This window comes from Littorina saxatilis, linkage group LG1 (assembly GCF_037325665.1).
Source record: "Littorina saxatilis isolate snail1 linkage group LG1, US_GU_Lsax_2.0, whole genome shotgun sequence".
Lineage (NCBI taxonomy): Eukaryota > Metazoa > Mollusca > Gastropoda > Littorinimorpha > Littorinidae > Littorina > Littorina saxatilis.
Genome location: NC_090245.1, coordinates 71,180,126 through 71,189,158, shown reverse-complemented (window position 1 = coordinate 71,189,158; position 9,033 = coordinate 71,180,126). Strand labels below are relative to the sequence as shown.

The 9,033-nt window shown below is 42.4% G+C and overlaps 1 protein-coding gene across 1 annotated transcript in view; it reads left to right on the top strand.

Moving 5' to 3' along the window:
- The first annotated feature begins 821 nt into the window (after positions 1-821).
- The window catches only part of LOC138977333 (uncharacterized), a 36,695-nt gene continuing 28,483 nt past the window's right edge, over positions 822-9,033 (top strand). Inside the window, exon 1 of the mRNA XM_070350240.1 lies at positions 822-971. The gene's annotated coding sequence lies outside the window, so the exon portion shown is untranslated. The remainder of the gene's footprint in view (positions 972-9,033) is intronic.

The window sequence follows — 9,033 nt, the reverse complement described above, 5'->3', positions numbered from 1 at the left end:
AAAATTAGCCTGTCCAGACACTCCAGGCTGACCCTGTCCACATTTGACTTATGCTCAAAACGGTCCCGCGCGGCACGCCGCAGCGGGGCTATAATCGCGAAGCGTTATCTGCAGAAGAATAGAGCGTGTTCTAATTTCTCTGACACAGACATAAAACGACGGAAATGTGACCAATCAGAGAAAACCAGAGCGATGACGTCAACCGTGGATTGTGGGTAGACTCTAAGTATCTCTTCGACACAGATCGGCGAACTTATCGATCTATACAGAAGTCACGAATCCCTGTGCAATACATTTTCCAAGTTATACAAAAACAGGGACGCAAAGTTCGCGGCGTGGCAGTCGATGCAACTGTCACTGTTTTGTATGTACGCAGCCATCTTTGCAAATTACCGCTAGCGTGTTGACCTTCCTGTCAGGTGACCTTGACGCTTGCGCTCCACTGATACCGCGTTGTGAAAAAAGTCGTCGATGTGTGGCCACTCGGCAAAATCCCGCGCGACGCACAAAACGGCCTGCGGCGCATATAGCGTAAAACGGCGTCCAAGTCTGGACAGGCCTTAACGCGTGAAAATTACTAATTTTTAGTTTTGGCGCTAGTAAGCCGTCAGGAGGCGAGCCAAAACTGAAAATTAGACATTAACACTTGAAAATGAGTAATTAACACGTGAAAATGAGTAATTAACACGTGAAACTCGTGAAAATGAGTAACTTTCACGGGTTAATTACTAATTTTTAGTTTTGGCGCTAGTAAGCCGTCATAAACAGGACCAATACTGAACACAGTCGAAGTGACTCGGCAGCACTGCAGTGTCATCTTCAGAGGGTAGCCCACCGCAGCGACCTGACATCCCTCCCTGGAGTGTCTGTAAAATCGACAAGTCTGGCAGCGGAACGAAATTCAGATGTGGATGGAGCAGTGAATACTGGGACGGGGCGGTGTGAGAGCACACTGGGACACCAAAATTGAGGTACTTTTTAGTTTCAAAGGCGGGAGGGACTGAGGAAAACGGGCTTGGTGATGGTAAAGAGATGGAGTGGGGCGGGGAGGAGAAAGCAAGCATGCGCATTGAAGCCGGGTGTTTTTTGTTCAGTCATACTGCCGGAGACTAAGGATTAAATCCTAAAGAATTTATTTTATAATGGCTGCGCTCAGCATGGAACACTTAACATGCATACACAATTCGACTCCATTTGAAGATCGCACGGCCGAGATATGATCGATTAAAAGTTCGATACAGAGAGATCATGGCATCACTCGCCTGCCATTCTGCAGCAGGAAGAGGGGGGGATGAGGGGGTTCCTGGATAGAGGGTAAGGGAGGCTGGCTATCAGTAATCTGATCGCCGTGACCGCGCGCTCGCCGGATGCTCTCACCATAACTCTGGTCTGACAGCACAACCTGTCTTTGATACCATCTTGCTGGAATCTTCACAGTTTGATTATTTGAAGCAGTTTTTCACTTCAGTCTTTGTGATACACCAGAGCTGCATGGACGTTTATTTGTGGTCATCTACAACTTTAAAACAATGAAGGTTAGTTTTGGTTTGACTATTCCATAAAATACTTTAACTGAAGGTTTTACTGTCTGTACTGCCGCCTGAAAAACTCTCTTTTAGCAAGGATTTGTATGGCTGAACATTCCAGTCAAAATTCCTATTTTCATGTGTTTTAGTTGTTTTCCTCTAGAATCAACTGATTACATAAGTAACATGCAGGACGCACTATATATTATTGTGGTATTTAATGGTGGTGCTGTTATCAATGTTGAACATTACAAATTTGTGTTCATGAAAACTATTTTACTTGCAGCACTTCAAAGGCTACCACAATGGATGATCCATTAAAAACCTGTCCAATATGCAACGAACCATGTGACGTCGAGTTTAATACCCTGGGAAAGAAAGGATGTGCAAGTATGTTCTCTCTCTTGATTTGTTTCAATTCTTATGATAAATTTGAGTTTCTTAGTGTTCTGTATACTATAACGTTTGTTTGTTTGTTTGTTTGTTTTATGTCCTTTTTTATTTTGTTTGTTTTTGTTCTTTTGTTGTTTTTTCCCTTTGGTGTTCTTTTACATGTTGTGCTGTATTTGTAGTTTGTTGTATTACTGGGTGTCATCCAGTGAGACTTATCAAAGCAAGTGTGTGGGGTCATAGCCGGTTAACAAATTGCGTGCTTCTGTTGAAATGTCTATAAAAAAGAGTTTGTAGTGAGCAATGTTATTTGTTTGTTGATACAGGAATCAAGGATTCGAGCCAGAGAAGACAGAACAGAACCGTTCAGCCTACAGTTGGTCAAAGGGTGCATATCGAGTGTCGAAGGGATTACACCAACGACAATAATATCGAGAAAGACTTAAGACAGCAAAACAGAGATACCGATAAGACTGAGCTTGGAGAGCGAAGCACACGATCTAAGCAACACAGATTTGACTTTGCAAGTTGCTGCTTTTTCTGTGGGACTCGGGTAAATCTTTCCAAAACACGTGGACCTGATGAGGCATACAGAGTCAGAACATTATCTTTACAAACTGAAATTTTGAAAAAATGTGACGAAAGAAATGATGAGTGGGCAGATATCGTCAAGGGAAAGCTTGAATTTGCAAGAGACCTGCATGCAGCAGATGCTGTGTACCATATAACTTGTAACTGTAACTTCAGAGCGCTTGGTCTGTCAATTCCCAAACGTTATAATGACAAGCCAGGTGCATACGCACTGACAAACGCTCCAAGCCGAAGTGTGGGTAGACCACCGGACACTGAAAAACTTGAAGTTTTTGAGAAAACAGCAGAATATCTCATTAACCACGATGACGAACAGATCACCATCGGAGAGCTTGTGCAGAAAATGCAAGAGTTCAGTGGAGGGGTTGGTTACACCACCAAATGGATGAAGGAAAAGCTCTTGGAGAGATTTGATGAAAAAATCATCATAGCGAACATTCTGGGCAAGTCTAATGTTGTAACATTCCGCACAACAGCTAAATCCATTCTTCATGATTTTTACAATTCTCCGAAGACTAATGACGACGAAAGTGAAAAACTGAAGCTGGTGAAAGCTGCTGCAGCACTGATAAAGAATGAAATAAAAGCTGCTTCTGCAACGACAAACAAGGAATATCCAACATCAGAGGATATTTCTTCAGGGGCGTACAACCTGGACTTTGTTCCCCAGTCCCTTCAGCTTTTCCTGCGTTTGATTTTCAGCGAAAAATTGCATCTGTGGGACAAGCAATTGTCCAGGCAGCTCGACCAAGGGTTGTCATCGCCCCACTTCAAATTGGACTTGAAGTCCAAATGCACCACCATTTTGGCTCCCGATATCTGATCGATGTGTTGAATGCGATGGGCTTCTCGTCTTCCTACACAGAGGTGCAGAGATTTGAGGCAAATGCAGCTGTGTCCCAAAGTACAGATATTCCAGGATGTGCCAAGAATGTGATTCTACAATACGTGGCTGACAATGTGGATCACAATTCCTGTACCTTGGATGGATACAATTCTTTCCATGGTATGGGAATGATTGCTACCACAACTCCTGGAACACGACGAACAACGCCTATTCCTAGGTTGGATGTCACCTCCAAAGATTCAAAAGAAAAGGGAACAATTGACATCGTGTATTTCCAGTCAAAGGCAGTTCACTTTGGGAACACTACATACAGGGAACTAGAAAACCTGCGAGCTGTTGACCCATCTATACACCTTGATGTCTTGTGGAAGGTGGTGTGGCCGCTGAAGCCTGCAAGACCTTCATGGTCTGGAACGATGCAGGCTGTCCACAACGACCGTCACCCTGGTAAGTCGAGCGTTTTCTTCTTGCCAATGATCGACATGAACCCTGGTGATCTGACTTGCATTCACTCTACACTGCTGTTCACGGCGAAGGAAGCAAAGAGACATGGCTCGACTCCAGTGCTCACTTTCGACCAGCCCCTATTTTGGAAAGCCCATGAGATCGTCGCCAACAAACCTGATGATGCTGACTTGGCCTCCATTGTTCTAAGGCTTGAAGGTTTTCACATGGAAATGAGATTTTTGGGCTGCATTGGACGTTTGATGGAGGGCAGCGGTCTGCAGGAGGTGCTAGAACTGACACATGCACCAACAGCTGTCAACTACATGCTTCAAGGCAAGGCAGTGTCCCGAGCAGTTAGAGGCCACTTTCTGGTTGACTCGGCTCTGAACGCACTCCTGACCTCACAAACGTTCAAAATCTCTCTGCCACTCCCAGACCTGGATGTGACACTAAGTGACGTCTCCATTGAGGAAATGGATAGCACAGATGTACCAGAAGATGTGCAAATTGCTGGGACAGTGGATGATATCGCGCCATCAGCAAATGAAGATGCTCCTGTCTCATGTGAGGAGCCTGATGGGGACCTTGCCCGTGCAGCCAACATGTGGGACTTGTTGATGAGTGGAGCTATCCCGCTAGGAGAAGTTTGCGTTGATGAGACAATCGCATCGATTCAGCTAAAACTAGAACGCCAAAAGCAAACCCTCAAGTGCCACCCCACAGCTGCACTGTGGATTCAGTACATGGACGTGGACATGGTTGACATTCTGCGCAAGTTTCCCAAAGCTGAACGCACAGGAAACTGGGACCTGCATCTGTCCACTGTCCATGAAATGATGCCTTTCATGGCAGCAGCAGGGCACAACCTCTACACCAAATCCCTCCACCTGTATCTCCAGGACATGCTGCAGCTGAAAGAAACTCACAAGGATGTCTACCAGAGCTTCCAAGCCGGTCACCATGTACGCAGGACGGATCGATGTTGGGCAGGCCTTTCTACAGACAGATGATTAAGAGAACAACTAGCATTGCTCTTTGGAGAATGTACAAATATGTATTGGAGACTTTCTTTATTTCTATGACAGTGACCGGTGTGAGATGTTTTTCAAATGTACAAATGTGTATTGGAGCCTTTCTTTATTTCTATGACAGTGACTGATGTTGTGAGATGTTTTTCAAGGGACATAATTATTATCATTCCTGTTGTTTCCTGATTTTTTTTCTGATTACGGAATGTGTTCACAGATATTTGTATTCAGTGAATGCATTCATTGAGTGTTTTATGACTGCTTTGATGCTCAATTCTGCAGTCTGCAGTCGACCAATGCATGACTAACGCTGTGAATACATTATTGGTCAATAATGTTTATGAATGTTGTGCAATGTTTGTGTAATGATGTTGGAGTTATGTGCTTTGAATTTAAAATGTTGTCGATTATTTGATTATGTGATGCTTTATCTAATCAATTGCCTTGTTTACGTTTGTTGTTTCATTGCTTGTGTTTGAATGGTTTGCTTTTGTATACCCTGCTCCCTTGTCACGCGGTAGACTATCCAGCGACTTCCTGACATCATTCATCTTACTTTTCTTAGTTTACACTGCAAACTTTGTGGCCTTTTTACATGTTGCTTGAGTGCGCTTACATTCTCCTGTACAGGAATACTTATGTTTTTGTAGAACAAAACCTTCACAAAGATGATGTTTGGTTTAAAATGAGTACAGTATTCTACTTTTAGTTGAAAACAATAAATATGACCTTGTGTACCAATTACTTTGGAATTTCCCCTCTGTGTGTGTGTGTGTGTGTGTGTGTGTGTGTGTGTGTGTGTGTGTGTGTGTGTGTGTGTGTGTGTGTGTGTTTGTGTGTGTGTGTGTGTGTGTGTGTGTGTGTGTTTAGTGCGTGTATAAAAAAAATATTCGTTATGCTGCTGAAAATGATTACACAGCCTTCACTTCACGCATAAACAACAAATTTGACCTTATGACCCAATGACCTTGACCTTTTGATTTTTAATATCTTAGACATTTTTTTATATTGTAATCATAAACTGTGACTTGCATGTTATATTTGATGTTCGTGGTGTCAAAACAGTTCAGACAATGTAAAAAACGTAGAATCGCTTTGTGACAAAATAGACACTGACAAACACATTTGATAACTTTTTTAAAAATAATTATATTTTTCTCGATTTTTGACCAGACATACTACAAACATAGCAGAACATGAATCTGAAAACAGAAATTCTTTAGCAATAAATCCTTGGTTATGGTGCCATTTTCCGTAGACTGACTAGGCAATTTGGGGGTAATGTTTCTGACGCCAAACTCATTAACACCTCGTGCGCTCGTTCCTCCAGCCCCCGCGCGCCAATAGCTTTCTCGTGCAAACAGGTAAATGTCTTCTATCTTCCTTTCGCTTCCCTGCTCCTCTGTTTTCTTCGCTTCGCTGCTTCCCTTTCCCTCCCAGTGGAAGGCTTTCTCGTTTGTTTGTGTTTGCCTGTTGGCTAAAAAATAAAGTTGATGAATGAGAACAAACTGAATCTCTCTGCGCCATTTCAAACGCAAACGACCTGGAAATGAGCGTTACGGCATTTTGAGGGAAGAAGTCAACTACCATCGTGTGTCTTCTTTTTGTTATCTGTTTTGGCACCTGAGGTGTTACTTTCCCACCTCTCTGGCTGTGACTGGAATGAACACACACGCACACACACACACACACACACACACACACACACACACACACACACACACACACATACACACACACACACACACACACACACACACATACATACACACACACACACACACTCAAGTTACTCTAAAAGTTACACACACAGCTATGCGTTACGCACACACAGAACATTACAAGCGGCTTCACGAAAGCAATTACATCTTGTGCACTTTTCCTGCATAATAGAATCTATCTGTTGTGTCTGTCTGTGCGTCACTCTGTAGCCTATGTATTATTATGTCTGTAGGTTTCAACCGTCCGTCCGTCTGTTTGTTTCGTCCGCTCAATCACTCGTTCCGTAGTTGCAAAGCTGTCTTCCTTTAATTTGAACTTTTGCTCTCGGTATGTTTTTCTGAAAACAATCTATATTCTTTGCTGCTAAGTTTGTACATCCTTTTTTTGAAAACAACAACAACAACAACAACAACAACAACAACAACAACAACAGCAACAACAACAACAACAAAAAGTTTCAGGACAACATATTACTGAATCAAATGTTTTGATATCGCTTCACGCGACTTCAAGTTTATATCTTTGTTTTACTAATAACACCGACTTTTACAGAATCCCGCCTTTCAATCAAAAAAACGATAGGCGGTAAAAAGCATGCAATTCGTGTTTTTGATCAAACTGATGTCCCACGCATGACCAAAGACGTGGAAAGCATTCACATCCATTTAACTTTGAAAATGGAGTGTGAACATTAAAGCCCGGGAATATGTGTAACAAGCAAACCCCTGCTTGTCTTTAGGCCAAAAAAAAAAAAAAGTCTGTTTACGGTAACATAGGCAAAACAAAATAGAATCGGTAGGTCGGGATTTTTTTTCCCCCAAAAAACCCATATTGTTAAGTTATTTTGCCAAATGCCCCCCCCCAAAAAAAGACTAGGGTCGCGCGAAAAAATAGGGTCGGTCGGGATACCGTAAAAAGACTATTTTTGTTTTTGTTGCCTTATGTATACACTGTCTGGTTTTCTCTTTGTTTCAGCTTTCGGATTTGTTGTTGTTCAGTGGATGATGGGAAGGTGTGAAGTGGGAGGGGTGGGTATAGGAAGAGTAAAGCGATTGATAGATGGAAGCAGGCACAAAAAAAGGGGGGGGGGGGGGGGGTTGGGGGTGCAAGACGGGCGGCAAAGGACTGAAACAGCTCCTGAAGAGTTCTTTTCTTGTAATGTGTTGCTAATTTCAGGTAAATGCATTTCTTTCCGGAACGAGGCTGAACCTGCGACTGACAATGCCGACACACTGTCTGCCTTGTCATCACTTGTCCTTGCAGCGGCTCGTCACAGCGTTCACCGGCTTTGCTAACGAATCATTAGTCAGTGTTAAATTTCGCACCAAAATCCAGTTAACTGAAGAAGAAACAAGTCCCGTAAGGCGAAAATACAACATTTAGTCAAGCTGTCGAACTCACAGAATGAAACTGAACGCACTGCAATTTTTCAGCAAGACCGTATACTCGTAGCATCGTCAGTTCACCGCTCGTGGCAAAGGCAGTGAAATTGACAAGAAGAGCGGGGTAGTAGTTGCGCTGAGAAGGATAGCACGCTTTTCTGTACCTCTCTCTGTTTTAACTTTCTGAGCGTGTTTTTAATCCAAACATATCATATATGTATATGTTTTTGGAATCAGGAACCGACAAGGAAAAAGATGAAAGTGTTTTTAACTTGATTTCGAAAATTTAATTTTGATCATAATTTTTATATTTTTAATTTTCAGAGCTTGTTTTTAATCTAAATATAACATATTTATATGTTTTTGGAATCAGGAAATGATGAAAAATAAGATGAACGTAAATTTGGATCGTTTTATAATTTTTTTTACAATGTTCAGATTTTTAATGACCAAAGTCATTAATTAATTTTTAAGCCACCAAGCTGAAATGCAATACCAAAGTCCGGCCTTTGTCGAAGATTGCTTGGCCAAAATTTCAATCAATTTGATTGAAAAATGAGGGTGTGACAGTGCCGCCTCAACTTTTACAAAAAGCCGGATATGACGTCATCAAAGACATTTATCGAAAAATTGAAAACATTTCCGGGGATATCATTCCCAGGAACTTACATGTAAAATTTCATAAAGATCGGTCCAGTAGTTTGGTCTGAATCGCTCTACACACAAACACGCACAGACAGACAGACAGACAGACAGACAGACACACACACACACACACACACACACACACACACACATACAGCACGACCCTCGCCTCGATTCCCCCTCTTTGTTAAAACATTTAGTCAAAACTTGACTAAATGTAAAAAGGTAAAAACAAGTCGCGTAAGGCAAAAATACAACATTTAGTCAAGCTGTCGAACTCACAGAATGAAACTGAACGCAATGCAATTTTTCAGCAAGACCGTATACTCGTAGCATCGTCAGTCCACCGCTCGTGGCAAAGGCAGTGACATTGACAAGAAGAGCGGGGTAGTAGTTGCGCTGAGAAGGATAGCACGCTTTTCTGTACCTCTCTTCGTTTTAACAATCTGAGCGTG